This window comes from Macaca nemestrina, chromosome 11 (assembly GCF_043159975.1).
Source record: "Macaca nemestrina isolate mMacNem1 chromosome 11, mMacNem.hap1, whole genome shotgun sequence".
NCBI classification, from domain to species: domain Eukaryota; kingdom Metazoa; phylum Chordata; class Mammalia; order Primates; family Cercopithecidae; genus Macaca; species Macaca nemestrina.
The window spans coordinates 54,863,161-54,885,322 of NC_092135.1; the positions used below are offsets into that span (position 1 = coordinate 54,863,161).

The 22,162-nt window shown below is 34.7% G+C and overlaps 1 long non-coding RNA gene across 2 annotated transcripts in view; it reads right to left on the bottom strand.

The window, feature by feature from the left end:
- Positions 1-22,162, bottom strand: part of LOC105493219 (uncharacterized) — a 64,747-nt gene that overhangs the window by 15,777 nt on the left and 26,808 nt on the right. Inside the window, exon 3 of one of the 2 annotated variants that reach the window (XR_011609787.1) lies at positions 185-1,308. The exons of the other annotated variant lie outside the window; for it this stretch is intronic. This is a non-coding gene — a long non-coding RNA (uncharacterized lncRNA). Of the gene's footprint in view, positions 1-184; positions 1,309-22,162 lie in introns of those variants that run through there. 2 annotated transcript variants of the gene reach the window in all.

Consider the following 22,162-nt stretch of genomic DNA (forward strand, 5'->3'; position numbering starts at 1 on the left):
TTGGCCAGACTGGTCTCGAACTCCTGACCTCGTGATCAGCCCACCTCGGGCTCCCAAGGTGCTGGGATTACAGGTGTGAGCCACGGTGCCCGGCCTGATTTCTAATTTATTAACTTCTGTACTTATCTACTTTTTAAAGGCTTTATTTGCCTCTTGTCTACTTTTTAAGGCTTTATTTGCTGGATTTTTTTTTTTTTCTCTTCTTGAGATGCACATTTAGAGCATTGAACTTTGACTTCCCCTCTTGTCTAATGTACGATTTAATGTTATTACTGTTTCTCTAAACAGTATTCCACAAGTTTTAATATGTCATCTTTTATCACTGAATTTAACATATATAAATTCTACAAAAATTTCTGATTCTATCCAAGTGTTGTTTAAAGCTGTGCTGACCTCTTATTGTATTGAATTTAGTTTAATTTTTTCTTTCTCACAAATGCCCAAATTATCAGTCAGACTTACTCAAAACTTGTGTCTCACCCAGCACCAAGCTTTAGAAGTAATTAGCGAAGAATACAAGACAGTCACAGCAAATGCCACATCGATAGCTAGGGACCCCAATCCATTAAATACAGCTCCCTGGAATACCTTTTCCAAATCAGGATATTGTTTAGATTCTAAATGACAAGCACTAACTTTAGGTGATCAATGAGTTAATTGGGTCTGTTTAGTTTTCAGATCACTCAGCTTTTATATCTCACTATTCACATAGTCAGAAGGCATATATGACTAACTTACATTCTTCAGGACAATAGTGGCTCACAAACCCAAAAACTGTAAGCTCGTTTATATACCGGGTATTTCATGTTGTAAAGAGTTCTCAGATTATTAATCACACATAGAAAATCTCTTTTAAAATCTTCATTTATACTCTAGATAGTAAATTCCATCAGTGAAGAATTATACGGAACTCTGCTTGGCAAAAAAATCAGCCTCTCATTTTCTAGCAATTTATTGAAATCTTGCTTCATGTTTCAGTATATAGTCAATTGCAGTAAATGTTTTCTGTGCTTCTGAAATAAATGTATATTCTGTTGGGCAGGTGTGGTGACTCACGCCTGTTAATTCCAGCACTTTGGGAGGCCAAGACGGGAGGACCATTTGAGGTCAGGAGTTCAAGACCAGCCTAGCCAACATGGTGAAACCTCTTCTCTACTAAAACTGTAAAAATCAGCCAGGCATTGTGGCAGTAGTCCCAGCTACTCAGGAGGCTGAGGCAGGAGAATTGCTGAACCCTGGAGGCAGAAGTTTCAGTGAGCTGAGATCACACCATTGCACTCCAGCCTGGGCAATAGAGCGAGACTCCATCTAAAAAAGGGGAAAAATATATAATCTGTTATTATTGGGTATACAGTTATATTTACACAATTAGGTTAAATGTGTTAAAGATGTCTGTATTTCCTAAATCTCTACTAAATATTTTTTCTTGTTCTATATGTTATTAGGAGAAATGCAGTAAAATTTTTCTCTGTGATTTTGGATTTGTCTGTTTCTCCTATTAATTCAGTTACTTTTGCCCTATTTTCAAGTTTATTAAGAATATAGAAATTTAAACTTGTTTGACCTTACTGAATGATTAGCCTTTTATCACTTTAAAATTTCCTATTTATTTCTAATAATGCTGTCTTTAAGGCTACCATTATTTTTAACCTCCTTGTGTCCTTATATTTAAGGTGTGTCAATTGCAAGAAGTATATAGTTTTACTATATAGGAGTATATAATTATACTATATAGATTATATATATACTATATATATACAAGAGTAAATAATTATACTGTATATGCTATATAGTCTATCTTTTTATTATTTAGACTAGTTATGTTTAGTATAATTATTAATCTGTTGGAGTTTATGTTTACCATCTTATTATTTGTTTTCCATTTGAACCATCTCTCAGTTTACCAAAAGAGGCCTATGCACACACATTCACTTAGTATCTCTCACTAATACTTTAGCCACTTCCTCGCAGAAGCCCACCCAACCTCATGTCTAGGTATGATTCCTTTTTGTAGTCATTTTTGTAGCATCTCTTCTTTTTCCTAAGAGCACATCGCTCAGTTATTTTGTGTGAATATTTAATTAATGCCTGTTTTTTCTTTTAAACTATAACTTGATGACGGTAGTACTTTTTATCATAAATAAATATTTTTAGCATTAAATTAATATGTACATTCTATAATTCTACCTTTCTTTACAATCAAAGGTTACATAAATACAAACAACTTTCATAAAGGATCTACCCATTTCCCTTATGTAGAAGCACATCATCTCATCAAGGAACCACTATTATATTGAGTCTAAATTGTTCTGCCATTGATCATGTCAAGCCCTCTCTTCAGGGACTACGAGAGTCTTTGCAGCTTCCTGCAATAGTGGGCTCATTTCATCACATTTCCTGAGACAACCCTGTTTCTTGCACATCCACAGGGAGGGTGAATAGGACTGACTAAGTGCTCATTTATTGCAAATATTTTCCAGATTATTTGGTGCAAATACAATATTCCATTGTCATTTTTAAGTGAACTCGTCAAAGCTAAGGGCTCTGACTCATGAATGTTCACTTTCTTCCTGGATTAAGTAGGCAGTCACAGTAAAAAATGTCTGATGACTCAAAGTTCCTGTGAGTGCTATGAGTGTATTCAAGATTTTTTCTCTTTTGAAAATCACTCTGAGTACAAGCGGAAGAAATAATGATGTGCTATGTGTCCTTCCTGTCATCCCTATGTAAACAGTACACTCTTCAGGACTTTGTCAGAAATATTCTAGCTTTTCAAGGTCCTTTGATCCATGTTTTAATTAAAGAAAAAAATTATTTCTTTTCATGCATGTTCTTTAAGAAAGTTTATACCAATAATTCAAATTAAGAAAAATAAATACCATGAAAATTAGAGAAAATCAAATCAGGCTAATAAACCTATTGCAGATTACCTGGAGGCTTGACTTGTCCTTGGGTCAAGTTGCATTGTATTAGAATAAATATAATCTGCTGAGTGTAAATGAAAACTCAGGGAATAGTGCAGTCTTATATAAATATCAACAGATACCTTACTCTGCTCACTAGAGTCAACAGATTAAAAAATAGATCTTTATGGCACCAGCAGCTTAAAATTTGTTAAACAAATGTTTAGAAAATTTTATTATCTAACTCCTCAGAGAAAGCCCTTCTGCTGTATTTCAACTAGATGCTGGACATCACAGCTTCTGGAGTCCACAGGATCTGTCCATGCCAAAAATAGTTATGGTTTACTTTTCCTCTGAAAGACTACTTTTCCTCTGAAAGACTATTTTTGCCATATTGTTGCACAATGGCTTTCTGAGACCAATCAACTTTCTTTAGGGCCCAGGAAGAGTAAAATCAATATCACTCATTATCTCAGCCAATTTTTGATTGTACTTCTTAACTATACAATAACCATTCTATTCCTGTGGTAACAAGTTTTTGTATTAACATATTGAACACTTTAGTTTCTTGTCACAAAGCCCTCCAACCCACAATAAACTAAGATTTTGATTTTGACATAAGAGAACACATTTGCTCATTAAAGATGGAGCAGGGGGTGGGGAGAGAGAAAGAGAGAGAGATTTTTCCCATGCAAAGACAATTTAGTTCTTCTTCAAAAAGTAAACTAGGGACTCCCACTCCTATCCATGACAGAATGAATCTGACTAGACTTGCTCTCCCATAGTAAACAAGAAGGAAATCAAACAAAATATATAAAACAATTGCTTTCAGAGATTGGGCAACAGACAGTACAGGTGTGTGATTCTGAGGTAAGGGAAGCAAATGATATGATCCCTAAAATAACCCTGGCTTTCTACCTGGAGACATTTTCCAGACCACCATGCAGAAAAGAAATCCCAAGCAGAGAATGGTATTGTCTCTGAATTAGGGAAATCGTTTCTGAGTTTGGAGAGGCTGAGACTGCTAGAATTTTGGGATGCAGTAACAAAGGACAGAGCTACACAGAGAAAAAGCTCCATAAATCTGCACCAGGGTGCCTATGAGTCTTTGTACATTTATAGGGTAAGGCTCTACAAGGAGGCTAAGCAGCAAATAACCAGAACAGAAAGAATGACTAATAAGGAGATGTTCATTCTAGAATTCTCAGGGCTAGAAGACATATGAGTCTTGACTAATAGGAATGACAATACTTTGTTGAACTCCTGGGGTATTCAATGGAAGCTTCAAAAAGGTAATGTTTTTTAGTAGCGCTTGATTGGTTCTAGAAAAAGGGTACTCAGGTTGTATTCTAGCATAACATAAAAAATGGAGGAAAAATGAGATGATTCATAAGTGACTTAATTACCAAAACAAAATACAATACTCTATAAAGATAAATCATAATATTGCAATGCCTAGTATTTCATAAAAATATTACCAGACATGTAAGAAAGCAGAAAATATGACTCAGAACAAAGAACAATCAACTGGTAGAAAAAAAAAAGAAATGACAGAGATAATGGAATTGGGAGATATTAATTTTAAAATAATGTAAATATCTTAAAGGATTTAGAGGAAAATATTAATATAGTCAAGAGAACATAGAAGATTAATAAAGAAGAAATAGAAATAATAGATAAATAAAACATATATTATCTGTAAAGAAAAATCCACTGAGAAATAAAGGATAGATGTGGCAAAGGGAAAAAAATCCAGAATAAAACATGGGCAGCAAAATATTGAAACAAAAATAAACAGATCTTCAGGAACCTGTAGGAAAATGTTTGGCAATTTATTATACATATAACTGGAGGATCAGAAGAGCAGAACAAAAAAATAGTTAAAAGAATAAATGCCACATTTTTGCAAATTTCATGAAAACCATAAACTCACAAATCTGAGAAACCCAACACAACTCAAGCAGGATAAACACAAAGAAAACTATACTAAGGCCCATTATAATGTATTTCCATAACCAACAATAAAAAGGAAATCTTGAAGGTAGCAGAGAAGAAGCAAATATAACATACACACAAAGATAAAGACAAACAAAGACATGATAACGATAAAAATGACCACTGACTTCTCATCAGAAATAGTGAATTCCAGAAGACAATACGATGACATCTTTGAATTGCTGAAATAAAAAATTGTCAACCTAGAAGTCTACATTTAGTGACAATATTCTTCAAAGTGATGGCATTTGATTTTAGGTTAAGGTTTGTGTGTGTGTCTGTTTGTGGGTACACACACACACGCAGACACACATACAAGTACATATATACACAAACATATGTATATTTCTATAACATATGCATATATTTGTGCACATGCACACATACATATATACTCCATATATATGAGAAGGATTGAATTATAGAACAAGTATGGTAAAGTTTTATTGTTTAGAGATTCTGAATGGTATATAGAATTTTATTTACACTATTTTTGAAATTTTTTGTAAGTCTGAAATTATTTTAAAAATGAAAAGTCAAAAAATAAAGTCAAAGAGAAATTTCTGACGAACAAAAGCCTAGTGAATTTTTGGCCATGAGATATTCATTACATGAAATTACAAAAAGGAACTTTTTTAGACTGAATGAAAATGATATCAGAGGACAACGTGGATGTACACAAAATAATGACTTGGACCAGGAATAGTAATAATGGCAATGAAATAAAAAAACAGATGAACAATATAAAAATCAATAAATGCCTGTAATTTCAGCATTTTGGGAGGCCGAGGCGGGTGGATCATGAGGTCAGGAGTTTGAGACCAGCCTGACGAACATGGTGAAACCCCATCTCTACTAAAAATCCAAAAATAAGCTGGGCGTGGTGGTGCATGCTGTAATCCCAGCTACTCAGGAGGCTGAGGCAGGAGAATTGCTTGAATCCGGGAGGCGGTGGTTGCAGTGAGCTGAGATCGCGCCACTGCACTCCAACCTAGGTGGCAGAGTGAGACTCTGTCTCAAAAATAAATCAATGAAACTAAATGCTGCATCTCTGAAAAGATCAATAAAATTGATGAAGTCTAGCTAGACTGATCAAGGAAAAAACAAGAGAGAAAATATACGAATTACCAATATCAGGAATGGAAGAGGGGATATCACTACAAGTTTTACAGACAGTAAAAGCATAATAAGATAATAGTGTAAACATTTAATCTCATTGGTTCTCATAATTTTTGATTTCACATAATTTGTTCCTCTCATATAAGCTGTTGAACTTAATGGCAGAAGCTTGAGAGCCCAGGAGGCAGAGGTTCGAGTGAGTGGACATTGCACCACTGTACTCCAGCCTGGGTGACAGGCGAGAGCTCATTTCAAAAATAAATAAATATTCCTTCTAACATTTATTTATATATTATATATATATATTTCTTCTAATATTTATATATATATATCAAAATAAATAAATATTCCTTCTAGAAATAGAAGGAATCTTCTTCTAAATGATAAAGTGGATACATGAAACATCCATATCTAACATATCAGTGGAAGTCTATTTAGGAATAAGAAAAAACAAGAATGTCAGCTTTCCACTTCTATTCAACATTTTTCTGGAGGTCCTAGTCCCAGCAGAATAAGGCAAGAAAATATAAGATATACAGGCTGAAAGAGACAAAATAAAATTCTCCTTTTTTTCAGGCAATAGTATATGTGTATAGAATATTCAAAGTACTCTACATAAAGTTACTGGAATGAATAATTTATCACAATTTCAAAATGCAAAGTCAAACTACAAAATCAAATTATAATTCTTTCTTTAAGCAAAAAATAATTGAAATATGAAACAGCTGGATGTAAAGTTTTAAAATATGATGTAATATTTTCAATAATAATTTAACATTTTAAAAATATTCACCTCAAAAAATTTAGAAATAATTTTTAGTAATGAAATGTACAAGACCTATACACTGAAAACTACAAAACCTACCTGAGAAAATGAAACAGAACTAAAGAGACAAACAACGAATTAAAAATACATTGCTAGAATTTCAATTGTTCTCAAAGTAAGATGTAGATTTCAAAAAAAAAAAAAAAAGCCACAGTCAATGTCTTAATATAGTTCCTTTATAGACATTGTTATGGTAATATTTAAATTTTACATGTAAATGCAAATAACCTTAAAACTAAACATAGATTCTAGCAGCTTCTTAATTGCAGGTATCAAATATCAAAATTCCAATACTATCTGGATTGTGACTCAGAGCATGCTATGATGCTTATGAAGAGACAGATCAGTTTTGCCATTTCCATCTATTATGGCCATAATTCTAATGCATAATTGGAATTTGAAGCTGTGGCATTTCTTCCACTGCTAATACAATTAAAATCTTGGAAGAAAGTTCAAAACTTTAGTTTTTTGTTGTTGTTGTTGTTGTTGTTTTTCATAATAGAGACAGAATAGGAATGACAAGCAGATAGAAAGCATAATTTCAAGTCTATCAGTCAGTATTTTAGGAAAACAGAAAATACATCAGAAATTTTAAACAGAAAGGAATTAAATACAGGGAACTAGAACCTATGGAATTGTTGGAAAGACTGTGATAGTGTTCAGAGAAAGCCACTACTGGATTTCCTAAACAAATTTCCTAAAACATTGGGAAATGGAAGAACTGAAGAAACTACAGGAATCCACTGTTGATTATCACAGTAGAACCAAACTGGATAATTTTTAGTAGGATGCTCAGAAACTTTCACACCTGCCCATTGCTGCCACAAGAGCAATGATGGTTTCTACTTCTGTTTCTCTTCCCAACTATTAAGTGCCTTTCATGGATAGCGTGTGACCAGCACTCTGCTGGTAATAGGGATTCTTGGAAATACAGTTTCAAAGCTTCCAACTGCTGTAATACAGGAAAGAAGAGACTGTCTGTCACAATAAGACACAGAAATAAGATATTTTCTTCATTTGATAAATATTTAATACATACTCACAATATGCAAGGAACTACCCTAGGCTGTGCCTAAAATAAATTGCAACTTAGAGGCAAAAATAAGACTTGTACCTAAATACTATACTTGAAGGAAATATATGGTTAGTGCCACATCTGTAATATAAACAAAGGAATAACAAAAGTAGAAAAGCATTTATGGAACTCTAAATTTCATGTTGGTCAATTAGTTGCCTAATATGTTTAATTAGCAATACTTTCAGTATTTGCATTGCAAGAAGCATTTGCCATGAAGTAAATAAATTTCTGTTTATATATTGCCAGTTGCATGTTTCCCTTAAGACAATTGAGCTATTGCTGGATGTTGAGTTTGTAGATTAACTGTAATTTAGTAGAACTCTCCTATTCCAGAGCCCAGATCTGAGTTATGCACATTGAGTCACTTAGTTTTGTCAGTTCACTCAGGAATTAACATGTCTCAGGGTCTAAGTTATACTAAGCAACACTGAACAAGCAAATGTGTACACCAGAAGGTCATGTTTTCATTTACCTTGGGAGGTCTGTCTAACCAGATAACTGAGGCTGGTTGTATAAATACGGCCAAACTTTGTAATAGGGAGAGCTAGTACCCAAGGAGTCATTTTAAGACTACCCATTCCCTGGACTCAGTTGTATACTTGCTAAGGTGGCAATTCTCTTAGTGGACAATATATACACTGAAGAGATAGAGAAGGACCCCAAATCCTTGCTTTAGAGTAGTACAATGGAATATTGACAAATTCTTATTCAGAAACATACTTTCTACACTCACACATAACACTATATTTGTGTTTGTGACTGCCATAAGCATAGAATAATTTTCAGAGTCTCAGTCTATTGCACATTAGTTTTATTTTTGATTGGCATCTTCCTGGTGATATTTGGTAACACCCTGGTTTTGTTTATAAAAACTTCTCCTATTGTGGGTTAACTCTGCAGATGACTTATTGTATTAATTTTCTGTAGTTTCTTACTAGCTACAATTTCAGAGGGTGATATTTCCAACTGGTCTCAAAATTTTAGAGTTGGACTTCATTTGTCATTTAGAGGTACAGATATAATGACTACAGTAAATACAGAGAGTTAAGAGTAGTAATTATAACCATAAATAGTGTCTGGATATTTTGGAGTTATTCTTAATAAAGGTTATGAAACATTTCAAAGCTATTTTGTATTATTTTACAAATGGAACACACACTGCTTCTTAATAGTCATGCAGATGTCAAAAATTACTTTCATTATTCAAACAGAGAAAAGTGACACCATATTGTAAAATGTTATTTTTATCTCGGCAAAGGTTTAGAAACAGTTTCATTCTGATCCCCAACCTCTTATTCTACTTAAACTCTCCGTTCATATGTAGTGATGTAGATATCTATTTTAAGTTACTAACAGTTTGTGATTTTTGTCCCTTTCGTTCTTTGCAATGATAATTGGCTAATTAGAGAGTTGATCATTTACAAAAAAACTCAGCCCTGTTGAGAAGCTGGCTTTAGATATGCAAATGTTCTAATATATTAAAAAGGATAATTTTGAATGTGTTTTTCTCCTAAAATTCAAGTGTTACTGCTTTTTCTTGTCTTTACTACTAAAAGGTCATCAGTGACATATTTTAAATACAATAAAAAATAAACTATGACTAATTTGTTTTATAAACCTCATACTTTAATGTTTGCGCACATTTTAAAAATGTGCTACTCTCATGTATTCATGCATAAAATCTTGGCTCAATCAACTATGGCATTAACATTTGGTTTCATCTTTACATGTGGCCATTAGCACATTCAGTTTTTAAGAATCATAGAATCTCCTTTAGATATTTTTATGGGAAAGGTACATTTACTCAAAGAGTATAGATTCAGAATATCCTTTTGCAAACTATGTATAGGATACTAAATAGAATTATGTCTCTTAGCCCATGGTTCTACGGTTGTATAAAAACAAAAGTTTGGCTGGATGCAGTGGCTCATGCCTGTAATCCCAGCATTTTGGGAGGCTGAGGCAGGCAGATCACAAGTTCAAGAGATCAAGACCATCCTGGCCAATATGGTGAAACCCCATCTCTACTAAAAATACAAAGTGTGGTGGCGCGTGCCTGTAGTCCCAGCTACTCAGGAGGCTGAGGCAGGAGAATCACTTGAACCTGGGAGGCAGAGGATGCAATGAACTGAGTTCGTGCCACTGCACTCCAGCCTGGGTGACAGAGCAAGACTCCGTCTCAAAAAAACAGAAAACAACAACAACAAAAAAAGTTTTTTTGTATGTGTTTTTGTTTTGTTTTGTTTATAAACCAAAAACTACAATGAATCCAAGGTCTTTGAAGTTGATCACTCTGCAAATAGTTTTTTCTGTTTCTTTATTAATTTCCTTCTTGTAATATTTTTACATGGGCATCTACTAATTTTAAGGCAATATTCATTTATTTTAAAAACCAGTCTATTATTTGTTATGTGCTTGCATTTTACAGATATTACCTCATTTGATCTTTGTATACACCTCATTAAATATTGACAGCTATTCAACAGATAAAGAAAAAGAGGCATAGAAAATTTGGATAACTTACTAAAGTCATTGAGACAACAGACAGCCAAGGTAGGAACTGAACCTGTGTCTGGTTCCAAAGTTTATGTTCATAGTCATTTGGTTCTATAATCAAGCACAACCATGGATCAGTTACTTTAATTGAAGACAAAAATAAATATGATATGCAATGGTACTTAGCTTAAGAAACATATTCTCATTTTGGAAAGGGTAACACATTTTTATGTTTTCTTTAGGCAGGTCAGGATCAGTGTCGCATTGATTTTAGTGCCTGAAATTGTAATGTCTCTTAGCTTTCTCTCCTTATATGTCCAAATAGAGCCCCTTCTAAGAGATTTTTTTTTTAAATAGGGGAATCAGCAGCCAAGTTGCATGACCCAACCATCTTGATCACAATGTTTTAGACTGAAGTAAGCCTCTGACCCATGGCATCCTACATAAAGGCTGGTCACAGTCTAGAAGAGGTCTAGCTCAAAGGCTTATTCCATAGCAATGTTAATAATGACTTAGGCCAATCATATATTCTCTCTTAAGAGAGTCTGAATGAAGATGTGAAGAAAGAGATTGTCAGGTAGTGGCCTGAGCAGAAATACCTAGTTATGGGAGCAGAACCTAAAAGGTGACTAGGGAGAAGCAGAAAGAGAAGGTAACTAAGTCACACTTATATAATGATGAACCTACAAGAGACATCAACAAATTTCTGTTGCTGAGGCACCTTTAATTATAATCTGGTAACTAGAGTTGCCCAAAAGGGCAAGGACAATAGAGAAGAGAGAGGAGGATAAAGGATGCTAACAAAGAAGCAAGTTCATGAGTACTTGCCCATCTCTTCCTTTAGTTTTCCTCATGAATGTTTCCATCTTTTGAATTCAGCATACTGGGTTCAATTCCCAGCTGCATTACCTACTAACTTTGTTATCTTAAACGAATCCCTTTTGAGACAATTTACCAATAAATAAAATGGATAACACAGATATTATGTGACAGTTTCTGCCAAATGATAGGCCCCCTAGAAACATTACTTGAAAGTGCATGTAAAACAAGGAATTCTACACTGAGGCTCCTGTTCACCATGAGGCTTTATTCCTGCTTATCCTGTCCTTCTTTCTCCTCCCTCGTATCTTCCCTCATTTCTCTCTGTATTGAGAATAGAGGTGAGCTCAGTCAAATTTCCCTCATTCCAATCCTCTTCTAAACTTCCCTGCAAGACTTCTGTATTTTCATTCTATTTAAGTCTATTCTCTTTTGAATGGAGATACGCTAGTAAACCTAATATGTTCCATATATCCTTTTATTAGACTTCTAGTCATCTTTTAAGCTCATTTCCAAGAAGATTTTTATGATTACTCCCATCAGCTTTATTCAGTATATCCACATTTTCTTTTATACCATAATTACTGGTGAGGCACTATCTTGTCACCCCATCAACATGGCACTCTCCTTGAAGGCAGAAACAGTATCTTACTTATTTTGCCTCTCTATAAATATACAACACAGTGCCTGGCACATAGGAGTTCTTTAATAAATATTTGTGTCAAAATGCAATGTGTTGAGCCATAGGAAAGGCTTTTCAAATACAGCAGTTACCAATTCCACAGGACAAGCAAGTACTTGAACTGGTTTTGCTGATATCAGTCCTCCTGTCTTTTCTAGAAGTGGGAGATTCATACTCATTGTGCATGTGTGACTGCTTTGCCGCAACCCCAGAGTACAGGTGCAGATATTAGCATTGAGCAGATTTGCACAAGCAAGAACTCTTCAATTTGTCATGAAAAGCTAGGATTCCAAGAAGGGAGGTGATAAGTTGAAAAATTAGGGGGAAATATGTTGTTAAGAAGAATCTGGCACACCCCTTCCCCACCTCCATATTAATGAAATGAAAAGGGTGGGGGAAGGAAATGTTATGCTCTACATTGGCAGGAAAATTGTGCGTGTCCTGTGAGCAGATGAACATGGGACTGCGAACAGGAAGCTGATTATTCCAACACATTATATTTCTCACTGGAAATATCATCCTGGAGGAAAAGTCCAACATCTCTACTTTTGGAGCACCTACGGCTCTAACTTTCTACATAATATCGGACTGAAGATAATGATGAAGGTTTTTAAAAATAGGGTAGATAGATACTTGTTCCATGTGTGTATTCAGCCCAACACTAACCCCCATTTACCCTCACCAACATTTCCTGGGAGCTTCCTCTTTTTAACTTTCTCTCCAATTCAGCTAGAGTAGCAGATTTTTACTCCTGTCCAAAGTGGAGCATCCACTCTTTGCTACCATTAACCACTGTCAGTCCACTCTCTAGCCACATTTGATCATCCTCAAAGTAGGAAAGAAGCAGGAACTGAAGCAATTACACCAATAAGAATATAATTTTCTAAAATTGGGATTGAGATGGGAGAAGATTTGCTCTGTAGTGTAAGAATTGGGGGATTACCTTTGGTCAAACTTTTCACACTATGAACCAGAGAAGCAGAGAAAGCTAAACTAGAATTGAAGTAATAATGAGTAAGAATGAAGTATCTATAATGAGAGAAGAAAGATGGAGAGAAAGAGGGAGAAGATATTTGAATCCTTGGTTCCAAATAATTTCTAAAAATTATTTGTTTTCCATTACTTGCCTTATGAGACACCCCCATATTCTTAAATATGTATTTCCCCCCCTAAAGAGAACTGAAATTGTTTTCTGTTAAATAAAATTAACAAGTCTTAAGTATTTCCATTTCAGATCACATCAGTTTCAGGCTATCTGAAAATGACCACAGCAGCCCTCTCTCATCTTTAAAACGAAACAGTTCTGTGTCTACCCAGGATTAAAAACCTAATCAAAGTTAGCCTTAAATGCAACCCTCTAAAGATTATTAGAGCTGAACCATTAAAAAAAGTCAAAGGTAACAGTTGCAAAGGTTTTTCAAAAGAATAATGTTTAATAAATCACAGAAGCAAAAAATATCGTGCAGTAAGTAAAAACAGCCGCCTTCATCAATCAATAAAACAAGGTGGTTTTTAAAAATTCTACAACAGCAGCTTAAAAAAAAAAGATTTGTGTTTAAAGCTCTGCTGTGCAGTGGCCTCCCTAGTTCCCACATGGAGGGTGGTATTTTGAAAAATGTAAGACACAGGTGTGCATCATTTGAAATGGAATTTATTAACAGGTTGTATTATTTTACTCTGCCTCCATGGAACATCACAATGGACTGATGAGCTGCCACACTTCAGGCAGAGGGAGGCACATAAACAAAAGTTTAAAAATGAAAAAGCTGTGGGTCTAGGAATATACACAATATGCCCCATGCCAGCTGATTTATGCAGTAGGAAAGGAGAAAAGATGATCTTTTCTTAATTTCAGTGCATTTTCAGTGTGACAGAGCACTGAATTCAGTCACTAACCCCATTAAATTACTTGGCAAGGGCTGGACCCTATTTTTCTTTTGAAAAAAAGTGCCAGGGCAATAAGATAATTTGTAGTTCTGGGTTTCTAATATACAATAATTCTGACCATTTAAAACAGTTTTTGTAGGAAATATTTTATAGTTAGAGAAATAGTTTTTGACATTTTGGGGGGAAAAGAACAATGGGCCGTTTATAGGTCTACACAGCAGATTAATGAATCTAATTGAGTCTGTAGGGAAATGTTTCAGTTTAACTACTGGAACTAATTTATACATTCACTACATCGTAATAAGTCAATTTAAGTTTCTGGAAATAAAACTGGATATCCTGGGTATAGATTTGAACTATAAATTTCTGCAAGAAAGGAGTCTGTGTGTTCATTATACATTGTAAAATTACCATATGGACCTGTCAACACTTCTTAGCACAGCTTTGTAATAATGTCATTTAGTTTAACATTGTAATGTGCCAACTGAATTAATGTGTATGACACAAAGCATGCCTCCCTCCCAACCTCTGCTTCTGGGGAGCTGTGCAACTTTTAAAGATTTTTCTCAAGGCAAGAACCTCCTGCATTTGCATAGAGAACTTCAAGATGAAGATTGAATGTAATCGCATTTACTATGAGCTGCTGAAAAACAGGCTACAGGGCTCTGATGCCTAAGCTTTCCAGAAATATGCAAGCTCTATGAATGGGAATAAATATCTACCTGACAAACTTTACTTTACAACCAATACTAATCTACAATTAGCTAGCAATAGCTTCTTTAATCATCTTTTTTAATTGTGGAAAACCCCTTAAGATGGAGAGTTGATAAAACACTCTACACATAATAATACTTGGTGTTACTATATTACTCAAAACTCTGTCCTCAATCTGGATGTTTATAACATGAATATGATAATATCTTTCATCCAGATATTAATAGAACATGACATAATATAATTCTGAAAAGAAATACAGGAAAGAAAGGAAAATAGGAAATTAGAAAAAAATGATTCCTAATATTAACCGTGTATAATATCATTTACATGTAAAATCTAACATAATTCTCATAATTCATTTTATATAGTCTTTCTTTATATTCTTAATATAGAATTGAGTTGGGTGGATTGGGTTTTTAAAACATTCTTTCTCAAAAAAAGAGAACAGTAAATAAGCATAATTTCTGGAAAAATAGATAGCAATTTACAAGATTTTTGTAAAGGTAAGTTCTCTGTTAATTAGCACTCCCAAATTTTGATGCAACTTGCCTAATAGTTACATATGTCTATTTTATCTTTTTCCTACAAAAAAGCACACAGTTGTCAAACTGAATGAATGGCAGAGGATCCATACAATTTTTCAAAGAATTTTTCAAGACAGCTGTGTAGAGGACAAGCCTGAATAGTTGAGAATGGTATGGGTGGTAAGGGGCGTGGTGGGGGGCACTTTTGCTTTTTGCTTTTCTTACAACTTTCACCATAGCCACAGTCAATGGAGCCGATCAAGACTTCAAACCAGCAAAATATACATCTAACCTCAGGGTCTTTGAACTTTCATCATGGGCCTTGGCTGGTCCCTTTCAAGGTATTAATCACAATTACAGCCTGATTTAGATCATGGAGACTACAACTAGGGCATAAAGCACTAGAACAAGTGGGGAGCCCAAACCAAGTACACTGAGCATCACAGCAAGAAAAGTGAAGTTCAAATTTCTAGTCTAAATTGTAGGAACACAGAGGAAAGAGAAATAAGAGGCTGAGTGCATGCTTGGTGTGGTGTTCAACCAGAGGTTTCTGAGATTTCTGTGAAGAAGCCAGACTTCCTTGGTCATTTCATATTTGGTCTTTGTATGTGTCAAGCTACTTTATAGGTTAAAATCTGAGGCAAAGAACATTTCTCTACTTCTTTTATGTCTTTTCTTCTCAGGATACAGTGTGGTATCCTATTTATTCCATATCTTCTGTAGTTTCTCTCCCTATCAGGTATGACTTTTTCAGGGAGCACTTGAACATTTTCTAAAACTCATCTCTATCAAAGACTTACAACAGATTCCTTTACTCGGAGTTTAACTCTGAAAAATGACAGCTAGCTCATTAGATAAACAACTGTACTAGTGCATTTATAAATGCTTACCTGATAGTGTATTGCTCTTCTAAGGGATAAAGAATTTTTTAATGTTACTGTCTTAATCCAAACAATGGTTAGGAACAAATTTTCATACAAATGAGGACTTATGAAGCTCTTATGGTCATAGAAAGGAGAAAAAAATCCAGTATCTCACTAAGACTTGTCATGAAGCATACTATATTTCTGCATGATATTTACATGGGAAATAAAATTCTAAAGTCAGTATGCCCTGGTTCAAATCCCTGCTCTGCCACTTACTATTGATCAAACTTTAATTATACAACTTCTCTATGTCTCAGTTTTTTCATCCATACAAGTGGTATAGTAATAATTGCTACATTATATGGTTGTGTGAAGATAAAATTAGTCAAATAATTTAATTAACTGGAAAAGCACTGGTTCTATATAAGTATTAGTAATTATTATTATTATGGGTAGAGAGTATGGTATATTGGTTAAGGACTCTGGCTCTGGCATTAGACATCTATGTTCAACTCCAAGTTTTTGCTACACATAGGAGGTTGGAGAAACTACTCGGTCTCTCTACATCTCAGTTTCTACATCGGCCAAATGGCTTATGAGAATTGTAAAGGTAAGAAAGATTGGATGATGCCATTTAATCTGCCTTAAGTGATGTAGAAAAAGGTATGATTGTATACTATTGGGGAGATAATTTATGGCTTTGGAGGAGGTAAAAGAGCGTATTACACAGTCTACTTTTGAGCAATCACTTTGCTGAGCCCACAGTGATGATGTCAAGCTGAGGCCAAACTCAAGTTAGCCAAGTGAATCTCAGCCAAGTTAACTCTGTGGGTCACGTCTATTCCTCACACATTCATGAGAGAAAACACCGGCAGTGATCTGCAAATGCTGCAAATAACACCTGAGGAGGGAAAATGGTACCATAATAATGTTTTGTGATTGCCTTCTGTTTCTATGTTCTGGGCCATCTCTCTCAATGGCTTTTAAAGAAAGAGAAGCGTGGAAAGATTGCACAACACCACCACCACTAAACTGAAACAAATATAATTTCTAGCAAAGTTGAATTTCCACATGATCATGTTTAAAAATCACAAAAGTAAGTCTGGGTCTAAAAAATTATTTGAGCAATTTACCCCATTTGAGAAATCTCTAGGTTTGAAATCTCATGTAGGAGCATGACTGCTGTGGCTTGGTTTTCCACATTAATCAGTGTGGGGGCACTGGCCATGATTCTTCTCTCCTTTGTCCTCCCCAGGCATTGGCACAGTCTTTGGACATGAAAATCATGGAGAAGGAAGAGGCTGATAATTATCCATGATTAGGCAGTGCAGATATAGCTCAATATTCCAAATGGGATGTTTTGGCCTTGGAGTTAAGTTCCAAGAGCATTATAAAATAATCACCTGTATAGGAAGTCCTGCTTTAACTCTATTAACAACTTCGTAAGTATAAGAACAATTATTATACTATTTCATTTTGATAAATTTGTATTTTGTTTTTAGCAGTTTTATAAGATATACATCTCTTTTGTTTTCTGATAATGATAAATGGAGAGAAATGTAAAGAATCATTTTCCTTCTCTTGATTACATTTGCACTTTCCCATTCCAACTTCTCTTACTCCTGACTACCCCCGTCTTCAACATACACCTAGCTTTTTCATTTACACCAAATGTAATTTGTTCAAATTGTCCTTTACAAACATTAAGAAAGCTATTTGGTATATATGAGGCAATGCAAGGCCTTAAAATACTTAGCATTTGTATGATACAGCTCATTTTCAATGCACTTCAACAATATTAGCAATTAATTAATTAGTTCCTGATTACAAGGTGGCAGAAGTTCAAGGAGAAAATTGACACATTCCTCCACCCTTATAAAGAAAACTTGTTTATATTAGAGAATGTTATTTCTTTTTTGAGTAATACGTACTGTTGTAAAAAATGTTATAAGTGTTTTTGCTGGAACTAGGTATAATAATCATTAAAAATGAAGAATAGTAGTAATCATACCAGTATAAATACACCGATATTTTTCAAAGTAGATACATATTTGTTAGACCCTGCTCCTTAAGAACAAAAGCTGTCTTGTTCTCCTTTGTGGCTTGGCACCTAACACAGTCCCTGGCCTGGAAAATATAAATACACTAATTTGTAGGAGATGAAATCTAATTTGTAAGCTTTGTTTCATACAATGATAAACAATATAAGAACCAATGCAAAGCAGCATTACTCCACATAAAAAGGAAAGCAAGGAATAAAACAGTGTGGTTAATTTTCTAATCACAAAGTTATGTCTACATGCCATTAATCCTCAGGAAGCAAACTGAAAAAAAAAATTACCAAATATGAGCATAATTTGTGTGTAAAAAGAGAATAGATTTCGCTTTTGATGTCATTTCATACAAGGAGCAATAAAGTTCATTCGAACATAGGTTCAAATGTATTTTCTTAAAATAGTTACCCTAATATTGTAACAGTTGAATTGGTTGAGAGTGTAATTTCTCTTTATCCATCTGATGTCAAACAGCTAGATATTCCAAATTGACCTTTTAGTTTTACACATGAGTTCCTGATTTGAGATAAACACAAAGCTGGGCTGTCCATACACATAAACAGTGTAATTTCTTTTGATAGCCAAATCCTGTATTTAGCAACAAAGACAAAGTGATGGATATATTTTTAAAATTTAGAGATAAAATCACAATTTTATACAGTAAGTCATAATATGTGATTTATATTTGGGAAGATATGTGATTTATATTTGGGAAGAGAAAGTTCTGCTTATTCTCTTATTGAGCAAAACCAAACAACTGATAATTTATTCTGACATATAATGGTTAAGAAATGTAAGCACATGGATTGCAAAAGCTATCCAAAAATTTGAATTCATCAGCTTACCTATAGGCATTTTTCTTTTCACACAAAGAGAAAAATAGATGTTAAATCCAGCAGTGGATCTTAAGATATATTTTGCTCTCTGAACCCTTTGAAAAATTTCTAAAATTTCTAAAACCTTTCTTCCTTTCTTCAGATAAAATTATATAAAAATAAGACAAATACAACATTTTGCACTTTATTTCAGGAAAGTCACATACCTGAAGATGATCCTGCATGTCCATAGAGCATAGGTCCCTCAAAAGATGGCATGGCAATGACAGAAATTGAGACATCAAGAGAATGTTTAGGAGAATAAGTTAGTTAAGATTTGGGTATGTAGAAAGTTGCAAGTGCCAGTAAACATCAAAAGAAAATGTTCAGCAGCAGCTAGAAATTCCCAAGCTGAAGATGAAGGTTAGAGCTAAAGATAGACTATTTTTGTCATCTACATGGAAGATGATGGCTAAAGCTATAAGAGTGAATGACATCAGCAAGGAAGAAAATACAGGAATAAGGAAGAAGAGATGGTGAAATGCCTACTTGTAAGGAGTGGGAGAAATAATAAATGAGAAGAAAATGAAGAATGTGTGGCCAAGAACATAGGAGAAAAGCCAGGAAGATCAATGTCTTATCAATAGACAGATTTGAGGAGGAGGACTCAACAGAGCTTAAGAAAAACAAATATTGAGAACTGAGTAAGGACTATGTCATTTGGTGAATAGGAGATTTCTATTGAACTAGAATAGCTAGGTAACTAATTTTCATAGGTTAAAAAGAGAAGAGGAAAAAGAATAGTGAGGAAGAGAACCCATTGTCTTACTGAGGAATTTTGAAGTGAAATAAAAAGAGATGTGAGTGGAATGACGCAATTCTAGAAAAAAGTGAAGCTGGAAGACATATAAAGACATTGGAGAATGTTACATGCTTGGAAGGAAGGAATGAGTCTTAGAAAGTAAGGGAGCAAGTTCCTTCAAGAGAGAATGAAACGTAATAAGCAACAGAATGAAGTAGATATGATAATGATGCAAAACCCTTCTTTGTTACATATAGGCTGGGAGAAGGGTCCACACAAAAATTCTGAGATGGAGATGATGGCTGAAGTTAGAGTTCACATTGGATTGACTTTGAACTCAGTAAACTAGGTGAGTGTGCCCGAAGAATATGAAGCTATGGGAACTTGGAATCCAAGAGTACTATGATATTGATTATAGGGAAACAGTTTGAAAATATCACAAGATTGCAAGCGGCAGTAAGTGTCTTGACTAGTGAAAGACCTTGGATTTGTAGAGCATCATTGTATGTATGTCTATAACAATATTCATCAATTTTGTTAATCCAAGACTGGGGATTAGAACAGGTGGGGAGTGAGGAGAACTTGGTATTGACAGGGGCAACGTCAGTCAGCAACATGGCAGCATGCAAAGAACTTTGGTCTGTGAGACCAGGAATCTAGGTTCTGGGTTCAGTCATTACATTGTCCTAGGCTAATAACTTTCTTCTTTTACTCTTTTGTCTTCATTTGTAAACTGGAGATGCTAGACTATGTAATTTCAAATATGGTTTCAAATGGAAAGAAAATCTTATTCTTGAGGCAAAGTAGAGCTGCAGAAAGACCAACATCTTTGTGATCAGGCTTTACTCTCTACTTCTGCCACTTTATTGGCTGTGATCTTGAGAAAGTTACTTCTTTGCACCTCAGTTTCTTCATCCATAAAATGGTGAAAAGAGTAAGTTATGGGGAGATGTTAAAGATAAAATTTGAATAGTAGTCATCAGTAATTGCAATAGTTGTTTATTTGATTATGTTGATTTGATTTTTTTTTTTTTTTTTTTTGAGACAGAGTCTTGCACAGTTGCCAGGCTAGAGTGCAGTGGCATGATCTCGGCTCACTGCAACCCTCGCCTCCCAGGTTCAAGCAATTCTCCTGCCTCAGCCTCCCGAGTAGCTGGGACTACAGGTGCCCACCACCACGCCTGGCTAATTTTTGTATTTTTAGTAGAGACGGTGTTCACAATGTTGGGCAGGGTGGTCTTGATCTCTTGACCGTGTGATCTGCCTGCCTTAGCCTCCCAAAGTGCTGGGAATACAGGCATGAGCCACCACACCTGACCCTGATTTGATCCTCTTAAAGCCATATACTTTAACCATAATTTAATGTTTCTTGATGACTTACAGTCATCAAGTACAATGGATGATTAATGCTATAACATTGTGATATTCTTGTGCCCAGATTGTTTACACACTTATTGAACCCAAGAATCTTCTTTGTGCAAGTTGTCAAATTATCATTGTACTATAATCAATATGTCTATAATCTGCTAAGATCTTGGAGAGCGGATAACTCAATCATATAAGATGTACATTAAGTAAAAGTAGGTGCTTATTGAGGCCATGAGTATTAGGTGTGTATAGCTATTTTGACTTCTAAGAAACTTTCTTTGCTTACTTTCAGATTCTGAAATGTGATCCAATAAGTAGGATGTTGAATAGTTAAACACTCTAAAAAGAGATAAAGTCAGATTCAAACACAAAAACTGTCAACATACTGTGATTGTGTGTAAGGTTGGTGGAAGATTGGTGTTAGAGCTAACTCTAACAGATGCTAATATTGCATTGAGTACCTCTGCAAATTTTCATTCTATTTTTATGAGTGAGGAACGGTGAGAAAATGGCATGACAATGAAGAGTCGAAAATGGAAAAGAAGATTTTATTTTCTACTAATTATATATGGTCTATGCTCTCACATTTAAAATTATGCATTGGCTTAGTCAATAATTGACCCTGGGGTTGATTTGGTTTTGGAACAAGTCTCAGCAAAGTCCCTTAAAAAGTAAGATAAATAAGCAATGTTTAGACAGTTTTAATTATGTTAATCATTTTAGGACTGAATTCACAGAATGTCAGGGAACAGCAAGAGAGTGAGCAGACCATTTTCCCTCTGACATTCCCTTTTCCTATCTGATTGCTGTCTCCCATATATTCTTTTCCTGGGGCATCTGAAATTGCTGACTTGGGTGGAGTAGAAGATTTAACAAAGCTAATTGCTTCTGTTGTTAGACAGACAAACATGTGTCTATTACATTCATTATATTAGAACTATGAATTGCTTTAAAAAGTCAACCAAAAATAAAAATCAAAAGTATCTCTAATCCTTTCTCCTTTTAATAAATGTACTTCCATAGTTGTAGGGAAGTTTGTACCTGCCAGTACAAACACAGAATGAATCTGACCGATGTGGTCTGACTGCTAATGTTTACAAGCTGATGAGGAGATGCTGTGAGATTTCCCTGCGGATGCAGTCTTGAGAAAAGGACTAGCGAAATTACTACAATCCTAGCACACTGAATTAGTTGAACAGGCTAATCCTCAC